The sequence below is a fragment of the Perognathus longimembris genome, chromosome 2 (assembly GCF_023159225.1).
Source record: "Perognathus longimembris pacificus isolate PPM17 chromosome 2, ASM2315922v1, whole genome shotgun sequence".
Lineage (NCBI taxonomy): Eukaryota > Metazoa > Chordata > Mammalia > Rodentia > Heteromyidae > Perognathus > Perognathus longimembris.
Genome location: NC_063162.1, coordinates 109,945,983 through 109,957,760, shown reverse-complemented (window position 1 = coordinate 109,957,760; position 11,778 = coordinate 109,945,983). Strand labels below are relative to the sequence as shown.

The 11,778-nt window shown below is 35.4% G+C and overlaps 1 long non-coding RNA gene across 1 annotated transcript; it reads right to left on the bottom strand.

The window, feature by feature from the left end:
* Positions 1–328: 328 nt before the first annotated feature.
* Positions 329–10,835, bottom strand: LOC125345910. The gene is made up of 4 exons (XR_007209815.1): positions 10,707–10,835; positions 9,421–9,425; positions 5,306–5,312; positions 329–341 (listed from the first exon to the last, which is right to left on the bottom strand). It is a non-coding gene; the product is annotated as an uncharacterized LOC125345910 (long non-coding RNA).
* Between the last annotated feature and the right edge of the window lie 943 nt (positions 10,836–11,778).

The window sequence follows — 11,778 nt, the reverse complement described above, 5'->3', positions numbered from 1 at the left end:
TTAAACAATATGATGCCTTCTGCCTCAAGCAAGGGGATACATTATATATGTTATATTTGCATAAGATATCAAATATCATTCAAAATAATTTGAATTCTTAAGAGTTTCTTCTCTGTTTTCAATACTGGAATATTGGTATTTTTAAATCATATATACAAATATCCTAAGAACACAAAAATTATACTTGAATAGTCTTGCTCATTTTGGACTTACAAGTTAGGAAGATTTGCTTTATGTTCACAATAGATCTTTAGTTAAAAATACCTTTATACTTTGTCACTATTTGAATGGAGTATATCTTGGATTTCTCATCTGATCCGCATGCATATTTTTCTTTCTTCCTTTGTTACATGCTACTTATTCTCTGAAGTCAAACACCAAAAAGCAATGACTTGTCTGGGTTTCAGATGGCATCAGACAAAAGTAGGTAACAAAAGCAGGTCAGAGTATTCACGCTGTGAGTTTCAGGTCATCAATTATATTTTCTTGGGCTAGCTTTGCTTTGAATCTGAAAGCTTCTCAGACACCAAGGATCTTGTCCCAGTGTTCCTGTTACACAGCTCAACCTGCTTCCAAGCTCTGATAACTCTACTACCTACTCTGCCATTTCAGTCTTAGAAATGTTGAAGAAGCCCAGTCTCCCCTCTGCTGATATTTCTTCTTTACTTCCACATGCCTCTGAGTAGTCTTTCGTTGAATTGTCTTTAGTTAAAGACTGCCCTCCATGCCTTCCTTTTCTTTATGTGGATGATTCATGGGTGGTTTCAGAAAATAGAACCAATAACAAATTCTGGTTTTGAGTAGATCACATAGAAATAGACACTTGAATATCTCCAGAAGATAGAACTAAACTTAGAACCCAATCTAGTTTTATTTTAAAGGAAAGCTAGAACTTAATTGACCTGTGACATGCAGAAACACTACAATTACTTAAGTTATTAAGAATTGAAGTGTCCATAGAATGTGCTCAAAGAGCAAGACATTGTAGTACTTCTTGGCCATTGAAGAGTTGGTGATTGCAAAGATAACAGGATTTGTTGAAAGCTTCTTGTTGCAGGAAGAATAGTATTTGGGGGGGCTGGGGATATGGCCTAGTGGCAGGAGAGCTTGCCTTGTATACATGAGGCTCTGGGTTCGATTCCCCAGCACCACATATACAGAAAACGGCCAGAAGTGGCACTGTGGCTCAAGTGGCAGAGTGCTAGCCTTGAGCAAAAGGAAGCCAGGGACAGTGCTCAGGCCCTGAGTCCAAGGCCCAGAACTGGCCAAAAAAAAAAAAAAAAAGAATAGTATTTGGATGTGTGTATGTGCTTGTATGTGTATTTGTGACGTGTGTGTGTGTGTATGTGTGATTGTTATCTTCTCTTCCAGCAATGATCAATTCAAAGCACAGGTAGAATTCCAAGAATTCCAGGATGACCCAGAATCATATAATTGGAATGATTCTAAGACAGATAGGTTATAAAATTCTGTTCCTAAGCCTGGGTATGAGTGTTATAGTCATGGTCATAATGCAAGCTTAATATGCAAATTCACTATTTATCCTGCCTCAAGAAGAAAGTCTAAAACTGTCCTACTAGACAAGAGGTCAACTTTGTTTTTATAATAAAAAACAAAGATTGTATTTGTTTTCTTCAATCCCATGCTCTTTGCAGTTATCAATGAAGTAAGATAAAGCAATTTCTCTATCAGTTAATGGGATCATTGGTAGTCTTGTGTCTTGAAATTTTTCTTAGTTTCAAGCTAGAAATATTAACTATGGAAAATATAATCCACATAATAAGGAAGTTTTGAAGTTGTCAATAACTTTTAAACTCAGGAATGGACCAGAGGCAAAATGTTTGAAAACTGTCATGCTATCAAAGGACACTAGTGGGACCCAATGTAATAAGTACTTAAAAGCTGCTTTTGCTGACTTGGGACTAAACCATCTGTGGCCACTGTAACACATCTGTCATAGGGATTGGTTAACAATTATGCATACTTTTGTCCCTGCCTTCAATTCTTCTTTCTATTTACAACAGTGTCAGGGTCTCAGCCCCCAGTGCTCTCCCAGCCCATGGGAGAGATGGGAAATCTTTCCCGACCAGGGATGGACAAGAAAGGAGAAGGGTCAACGGACCCCCGCAGCCAGCCCCACCTCACAATCAGACAGAGTCCGGGAGGAAATGTCTGCGCATGCCTTGCTTTATTGGAAGAGCTCTGCTCTTAAAATAGGTCAGAGAGTGGCAGGAAAGGGGGGGTTTATGTGCACCTATCTAGGGATGGTGAAGGGCTGCCTGACCAGTCCATCAAGGGTGGAGGACCAAGGGACCAATCCTAAGAGGCAGCCTAATTCTATGTCACAGCCCACAGACTGGCTCCGGTTTCAATACCAGGCGCCATCTTAGCCACACGTGGTCCCAAGGCTTGGAGGTGGGGCCACCTAGAACCTCCTTTCCACGTTCTGGCATAACAGTCACACAGCCCCAGGGCTGGGAAAACAGGCAGGGCTAACTAATTGCCTCTTAAAAATGCAAGGGATGTAGGCCAGAGTGCCCCACACAACAGTGTCTATCAAAAGACGATGGGTTGTAATGCTTTCTTTCCTCTTCTCATGCTAGTGTAATAAAACATTCCTCTACCCCATAATATTATTTGTCTCTTGATTTGTCATTTAAGACGAGTGATCTGGGAAATAAAGAGTTTGAATCTATGTCTTAGACTAACATTCAGGGCATATAGACTAAAATGGGAACAAAAACAAAAGCAAAAATACAAAGCCTCCCATGATTACTTTTGAAGATGTTCACTCTGGAAAACAGACCTCCCCTTAGCAACAGACTCTTCCCAGTGATACGCTCATGCAGCCCTTCTTTTCAAGGTTTACGCCAGGTGTTAGTTTTCCAGCATATTACCAAAAAACAAGAGTGGAATTTCTTCCAAGCAGAGAAACTAAATACATTTAGGATTCAATTCTAGCCAGATTCCAAATTATAATTCTTCTTTCACATTAAAATTAAATCAACACAAAATTATACATAGTTATGGAGCAACATATGATGTGCTGATACATGTATATATATATTATGTAATGTTAAAATTTTGATAAGTATATGTATTTCTTCAATATCTTTCTATTTCTTTTTGTTGAAACTCATAATTCCTTTTTTCTACTTATTAAAATTATATGGTATTATATTACTATGATAGTCATCTAAATATGCGATACCACACCAAAACTTGTTTCTCTTATCTAACTGTAATGTATTATCCATTGTGTCATTCTCTTCCATTCTTTCCTCCCAATTACTGTCTCCACACACAGAAAGCCATTACTATACTTTCCATTTTCACGAAGTCAGCCTTCTATCAATATGAAGAGCTGGTGAGCAGAGATAGGAATGTAGTCTGAAGTTGAAAAAACAAGAATAAAATATAAGTTGGATGTGCCTAAACTTGATGATGTGAATATATTCCTGCACAAATCAAGACTTGATGTGTTTGCTAGAATGCCTAAGAGTGGACTTAACTTTTTTTGTTTTAGTTATTGGAAGACTGATTGTAAAAGTGGCTACAATTAAGAAAATTGAGGTTATGGAACTTTCTCAGGACCTTTAAAGAGAAGGCTAACACTTAGGGTAATAGGACTGATGGAGCAGATTCAACACCATCAGGTTACTCAGCCACAACCAGATCATGGACACTGTAAGAACTTAGAGAACCCTTTCTCTCCACACAGTTTAAACATCACATGATAAGAGGAGCACTGAAATCCATAAAGCTTTAGGCTGTCTTTCTAAACTAAACAAAACAGGAGATAAACTTAATCTTGGCCTTGGCCAAGCCTGATTAAAGAATTTAGGTTATTTATGAACACATAAGATGTTGCTACGTGAAATGAACTCCATGTTTTGGAAACAATTGTTATATCACAGTTGTAACTACTTTCAACGTCCTATGTGTATCTGTAGCTTCTATTATTGATGATGTTCTTGTATCACATTCCTGTGGTTGTACCTACACTATCTTTGTAATCTTATCTGAGTATATTGGAAACCGTGTTTACTGGTATTGGAAGTAGGAAATTCAAAGGGAATACCAAATTTGAGAGACACAAGGTAAGAAAAGAGAAACAACTACAAAAGCAATACTTGCAAAACTGTTTGGTGTAAGTGAACTGAACACCTGGTGGGGGGAAGGGAAAGGGGGGGAGGGAGGGGGGTATGAGGGACAAGGTAACAAATAGTACAAGAAATGTATCCAATGCCTAACGTATGAAAATGTAACCTCTCTGTACATCGGTTTGATAATAAAAATTTGAAAAAAAAGAGAATTTAGGTTATGTATTTTTGCATAAGTATCCTTTGGAAACTACTACAGCTGAGTGATCAACTTTATTTTAGTAAGAGCCCTTGCTGAGCCTGAGATATGGCGCCACTCCCATGTGGCCCACAGTTACATGAGATTATATTGCATCATTTCTTTAAAGGAAGAAACATGTATTAGATTATCAGAATAATGTTCATTCCTGCTTCTATTTCATCTTCCTAACTCAAACACCTCTCCTGGAACCCTCAGGATGACTTATTTAATCCTTCAGTCACCACCATGATATTCTACATTACATATTCCAGTCAAGGACCTTTGATTGAATAATGTTCATTCCTGCTTCTATTTCATCTTCCTAACTCAAACACCTCTCCTGGAACCCTCAGGATGACTTATTTAATCCTTCAGTCACCACCATGATATTCTACATTACATATTCCAGTCAAGGACCTTTGATTATGTTGACAGAAATGCATAAATCAGCTTAGTTTTATAGAATCTTTAGCATGACTATGTGCTCTATTAACTGGAAACATTTTGGTCAACATAGAGATAGGATTGTTGATTTCATAGATGTAAACAAATTAGCAGAAAATATATGGTATCCCACACAAAGAATATGTAACTCTGGGAAACAATTACCCTCAATAATTTACTGACTAGCATATTTTTTCTTTTTGTCTGCACAGGTAGCCATGTGATTTGTTCTCAAGGTTTATGGTGATTCCACAGTCTGCCACTAATATTTACATCATTTGGAAGATCAGTGAGCTCCATAATTGGGAACTAGGAAAATAAATTGTGTTTCAGAATATTAGGGAGGACATTTAGTGAACCTCTGCACATCTCTAAGTGACTAAGAATAATTATACAAGTGTGCAAGTCCTGGGAAGTAAAAGAAGTCGAGGCATCTCTACCTCATCTTGATCAGGTACTGGGAAAGTGAGAGGATCTCTGAGGTAAGAGAGGGAAATTAATAGTCAGACCTCATGACCCCAGGGCTGTATTTCAGGGCTGATAGGAGCAAAGACAGGAAAGCATGCTGAAGAATCTAATAAATTCATACTAAATGAGCACTGGTAAGGGGATGGAGCTATCTCTTTATGTGTGGTGAATTCTGCATTCCCTTAGGCACTAAATTTTTATGAGTCAGTACAGATGAGATTTCAATAGAATACACACAGAAATATTCAAAAGCAAAAGAAGAAGAAACTTGTAACAGAAATTGTACATTCCTAAGATTAGTTTTCAAATAATAAAACAGCAGTGATACTAATATTTATTGTGATTATGAAGTTTTAAATTATTCACAGTTAATAAATAATTCATCAATTATTTAGAAATATCTTGGATTTACAAATACTTCAGTAGCCTTGTAATGATTCCTAGAATAAACAATTGTACATAGAGTTCTGAACCATTCTGGAAGATAAGAAGTATGAGGACGAATGAACTTTCACTGCTACATACATGATACAATTTCTGAAAGAAGTAAACAAGCCATGGGGAATATGTGAAACCCAACAGATGAAATTACAAACAAGATACATCTACCCTTAAGAGAAATTGAATCAAACAATTCCAATATCTAACTAATTTTTAGTTTTCATTATTTGCCAGTCCAAGGACTTGAACTCAAGATATGCTGACTGGGAGTTCGTGATTGCATTCCTCCAAGGCAGGACAGAAAGCAGGCAGTGAGCAGGGGAAAAGCTCTGTGTCAGTTGCAGTGTTACAGATGGGGGTGATTGACATTTCCTGTGCCTCAGTCCTAAAGAGAAGGATGTCCTAAACCAGGAAGCCCAGATGCAAGTGTTATACCTTGCATTTCACAAGAAAAAATAGTTATATATAAGTATTAAATGCATAAAATAATTCTTAGAGATGTATATAAATTCTTACTACTAATAGTGGGCCTAAGTGAGTGAGTCCTCCTGAGTATATTTATCTTTTTTGAGTCTTTGGTTCTTTGAGGTGATTTTAACCTTTTAAAACATCAGCAAGGTGTGGATAATTATCCTACATGAATATCTATCTTGGAAAAAGTAAGTTATTTTTTCATGTCAGATTAATGAAGTTACTAAAAAATAATTTTACTCTTTCACACAGTTCAATGCAAGTGTTTGTTTTAAAACTAAGAAGCATTTTATTTAATTCTTGTTTTTCAATGTTTTTTATATAACCTGCTAGTACTTCTTTTGTCACAATTTTGTGACTCATGAAGGACATAGAGTTTGATAAAAATGAGATATTTTATAACATGGTAATTGTTGAGATCTTAATATTCATAATAAAAGAGTACCACCAATTCCAAAGAACAGAGACAAGGAAAGAGAACAAAATGTTTTTAAACAGTCACATCCTACTTAAAAAATGACTAACCTTTTTTCCCCTAAGTAATTACTGTCTACTTTGGAATGATATCCACTATCATTCATTCTTTCACCTCACAAACAAGTCACTAAGATATCAAATTGTTGAATTTATCTGATTCTTTATTGAATCCAGCCCATAATTAGCCCTCATGTTAATTATTCTTCCTTAGAATAACACAGCTTAAACCCAAATCTGCAGTTCCCCTTTCTTTCTATGTTGTCTCATGCTGTATAAGTTAAAGAAAAGTTTTAGTGTTTAAAGTATGTGCTGAGTCAGGCAGGCTGGTTCAAGCCTGCAATACTAGCATTTGGGAAGGTACAGATTGAAGGATTGCAGTCAGAGGCCAGTCTAGATATAAATTTTGAAATATTCCATTGTACTCAGTGGCTGCGTGCAGTCGCCCATGTATATCATCCCCAGTGACATGAGAAGTACAAATGGAAAGATGCCATGCCATGCCAGAGAGGCATAAAGTGAGACCTGACCTTGAGAATTACTAAGGTAAGAGCGGGCTGGAAAGGTGACCACTGAAAGCTGATAAATGTGTCATCTCTCCATGTATTTGTACCACTGTATATGATTCTATCAATCAGCCATCGCTGCTAATTGATTTTCAGTGAGGCAAGAAATTTAAGACTGCATTTTATCTGTGTTAAAATGATTTTAATAGAGCAATAGTCTGACTAAAATGCACACAATATTAAGTGCCTTGGAAAGCTAGATTTATGTTTCATTCTGATTGCTCTATTCAAAAGACTATGCATCATCTATGAGGTTGAAAAATAAAGGCTTTTTCCTAGAATTGTTTTTTCATCACTGTTAAAATAGTAATTCATATGTAAGTGCTGATATTGTGAAAGTTTTGTCTCCTCAATTATCCTTAAACAAGCAACAGGAGTGCATGACCTTTTTCAGGAATGCATGAATTCATATTTCATGAAGTTAGCTAATTTTGGAACTTGCAGTCTGTCACATTAGAGTAGATGCTGCCAACATCACTCCCCCTCTTTCCGTTGGTGCTTCTGCCTGACAATAGTGATTCACTACTGGCAGATTAGATATTCATACACTATACACATATAGAGTAGCCCTTGCTGGGTGATTTAAACAATGGATCTGAGAGTAAAATTTTGGTTCTTTTCCTTATATTTTGTTTTCTGTTTATGGCTTGGTTTTGCTTGCATATTTTACTAGAAACTTTCCTATTGTGCTGACACTATCAGAGTCATTTGTGTAGGTAGCACGTCAGTATATTTATTACTTAATAAAAAATGCCACTTGTCTATAAAAAATTCAAGAATAAAGAAATAGATCAGGCCTTAAAAATTGAACCATTCAGTATGGAGACAGAGTCCCTTGACCTACATGATTTTCCTGAACACTAATTCCACACTCTATGATTCTATCAACATTTTTTGGTGTGATAAATGACAGGAGAAATATGAATAGTAGTTCCTGTTAAATCATTATCAAAACACATTAATACCTAAATTTGATGGTCCTGCTGAGGTATGTCTATATTTCTATTATGAGTACCCTGAGGTGATTACTCTAGAGGTACAACTAGGTTAAGGTTTACTGACTCTAATCTGCCTCTGCACTTGCAGATGTTAAACTGGATCTGCACACTATGCTCATACTTTTTGCTGAGAGGAAAAAAAATCCACTGGCCATAGAATGAACACAGACCCATTTATTTTTGGAATTTGGCTTTGAAGCTGAGTCTGAAAGATTCTCATCACTTGAAGTTGAAAGCTGAGTGAGCATTATTTTTTTTCAATCCCAGTAATTGATCACCAGGCCAGATTCCAGACCTAGGAGCAGATGATTCAGAAGTGGCCACACAAGGTAAAATAAGGGCTAATGCAGGAACATAGCAGACCCAGTATCGGACTTTGCTCTTAGCATCCACAGTAGAACCCTAATGTCAATAAGACTACTAAACACTATTCAAGCCATTAAATAATGTCACTTGGCAAATAAAGAAAAAAGTAAATCTTTTACATTTCTGGTTAGACAGACTGAAATCTTTGAAAGGCAGCATACTATTCTTAACATTTTGTCATTTTATTAACATGCAAAGTAAAAAGTCCAAAAATATAGTAATAGAATCCTGTTTAAGGAATAATAATAAAGTTGAAGTAGGAAAGATTCACCATGGTCACTTCTGAATGTAGAGTTATTCCAACCCTAAACATACCCATCTTTTTTCCCTTATCTAGAATTTCAATAATTATAGGACTTCTTTGTGGTTTTTATTGAATTTGAGGGCATAGTGATGTGTTTTTTATTACCCCCATTGAACATAAAAACCTCAAACAATTGTATTACGGTAATAAGATCAAATATGTTTTAACTTTTAGAACTCAATTATGAACATGAAGACAGAAACTTATTTTTCAAATTAGTTTTATATAAAACATTGTATTCCCATTGCCTTTCTTTTGAGTTTTATGTGCTTACAAATGGAATTAATACTTAAGAATTGATTTAAAACACAAGTATGTATTATGTGTCATGAACTCTTAGATGTGGGTAAATATAACAATATTCTACAAAACCATGTGACAAATATGTCTGTCCTATTATGTTTTGTACATATTCTTTGCACAAAATTTTTTTAATGTCCTGGGAAGTTTCTTAATCAATGTGGAGCTGACTACTGCAAATCTCAGTTTAAATATCACCTCCCGAAGAAAGCTCCTCAGGCTATCCCCCTACATTAGATACCACTGTTACTTATCACAGTTCTGTTTCTGGCATGAATAGTTTGGATACATTATTTGCTTATTTTATTTTTACATTGCCCCTTATTGTCTATCTGCTTAATATACTGTATACTTTCTGAGATAAGAGACCAAATCTGGGTTATTCACTACAGTAATTTTTCATTGAGCATTATTCCCTTTCCCAAAGCCCATTCACATTGTCCCCATCTTATTTCAAGGAGTTTAGTCTCTGTGATACTATACTTGAATTTAATCGTATGATTATGTGTTTTAATACTGATTTCATATTTCCTTTTCCAGAAAACAAAATCAATAAATTTATTCCTTATAAAGGAACACTGACAGACAAAATGCTGATGCAGATAATTCTTACCTACCAAGAAAAAAGTAACATTTTTGTTTAAAATTTCTTGTTTTAAGAAAATTATAAGTTTAGTGGAATTAAAAAGATATTACACAGAAGTTTCTTATAACATTTACCTAATTATCTCTAGTGTTTATATTTTGCAAAACCATAGTACAATGTACATTCAGGCAATCAGCATTGGTACCATGTATGCATGCAGTTCTACTCATGTTGTCATATATGTAGGCTTGTGTGATGATCACCACACACGATGCAAAACTGACCCTTCACCACAGAACACAAGCCTCACTTCACCTTTCACAATCACCCACCAGTACCATTTCTAGCCTCTGGCAACCACCAGTATGTTTTCTGTTCCTGAAATTTCTTTTTCAATGTAATAGAATTGCATAGTATGCTATGTTTGAGGATTGGCTTTTTCGTTGTTGGTAATGAACTTGAGATGCAGCCAGATTGTTGCAGTTTGCTAGTTTGCTTCATTTTTAATTTTTTTTTCATTCCCATGTTATGCATTAAGCTATACCCCAGCCTAATACCTTATCTGTATTTTGGAGCATTATTCAGCTATTTGATTATAACAGTTGTTTTACCTTTTGCCAACCACATATACATTTGTTTTTGATGATTTCACTACATATAGTTTGAAACAGTGGTGTGTAGAAGAGGGATGGTTGAGAATGTTGAAGTGCGTGACATTGATCAAGATATCTTGCATTCAGAAATTGCTTTGTTAAATGGCAACTCCTTTGTACATCTACTTAAAGATATTAAAAATTAAAAACAACATTTTAAAACAACATGAACTCTTAAAAAGAAAGTTGCTATGAACACATATGTGAAGATTTTGTGTATGCATAGTTTTCATTTCTATTTTTTATGTGAACTTTTGTTAATAAACTAAGCAAAAGTGAATTAAAAAACACTTTTGGTACCCATGGGTATTGTATAAACACTCACTAGAACTAGGGAAGGGAAGGGGAACATCAAAATGGAGAGGCAAAGGATAAAAGACGAACCAGTGCAACAGCAGTGCTTACAAAACTATATGCTATAAATCAGTTGTACAACTCTTGAGAAATTGGTTAGGGAAATGGGGAGAAGAGAAAGTGGGAAAAATGAGGGAGGATGTAACAAGTTGGATAAGAAATGTACTCACTGCCTTATGTATGAAACTTTAACCTCTCTGTACATCACTTTGACAATAAATAAATAAATTACAAACACTTTAGGAAATTTGACACTGTGAAAAATTTAAAAGGAAGGGTAAGCATTGCTACTACTGACAATGAGTACCATTGATACCAGATTTATATGGATGTTTTCAGAGTTCTACGTATCAGGTGTAATGTAGTTTTTCCTTCTTATTTATCACTATGAAATAACCATAACAAACAATGTTGGAGAAATACATACATGTAAGTATAAATATATATTTATTTGAAAGAAAACATGATGGTACATAAATGCCCCAAGCCACAATTCAGTTTAAGTTAAGAAATAAAATAGAAAATTTGGACATTCCTCTAGAACAGTTTGTGTTTTAGCCTCTCTTCTCAGTTAAGTTTTCAGGCAATTTTTCAAGCTGTTTCTGTTTCTGGAAACATTCATGTTTCCTAAGGAAAAACTTTAGGAGAGGTGGGAGACCCACTGATACTATTCTTAAATCATTGTGACTGGTAATCTATCTCCTGATCTTTCTCTCCATACCTTTGCAAAAGAGTTTCCATCAAACATCAAAACATTCTTCCATTGAGAATCCTATGATTTATTTATCTTCTTCACGAAGGGCAAGCTAGTCCTAAGCATTAGTGGACTTTCAAAACCCTTTGTAAAATTTAAAGGCTTAAAAAAGTACATTTTTCATAATTTGTGTTAGTTGTGTCGTTAAAGGAGCTGGCCAGTCTTTTCTTCTACATCGTTCATCAGATAGACACATTGTTCTCTTATATGAATATATATGTCCTGGGTATAAAGTAGTTTTAATCTACATTCTGA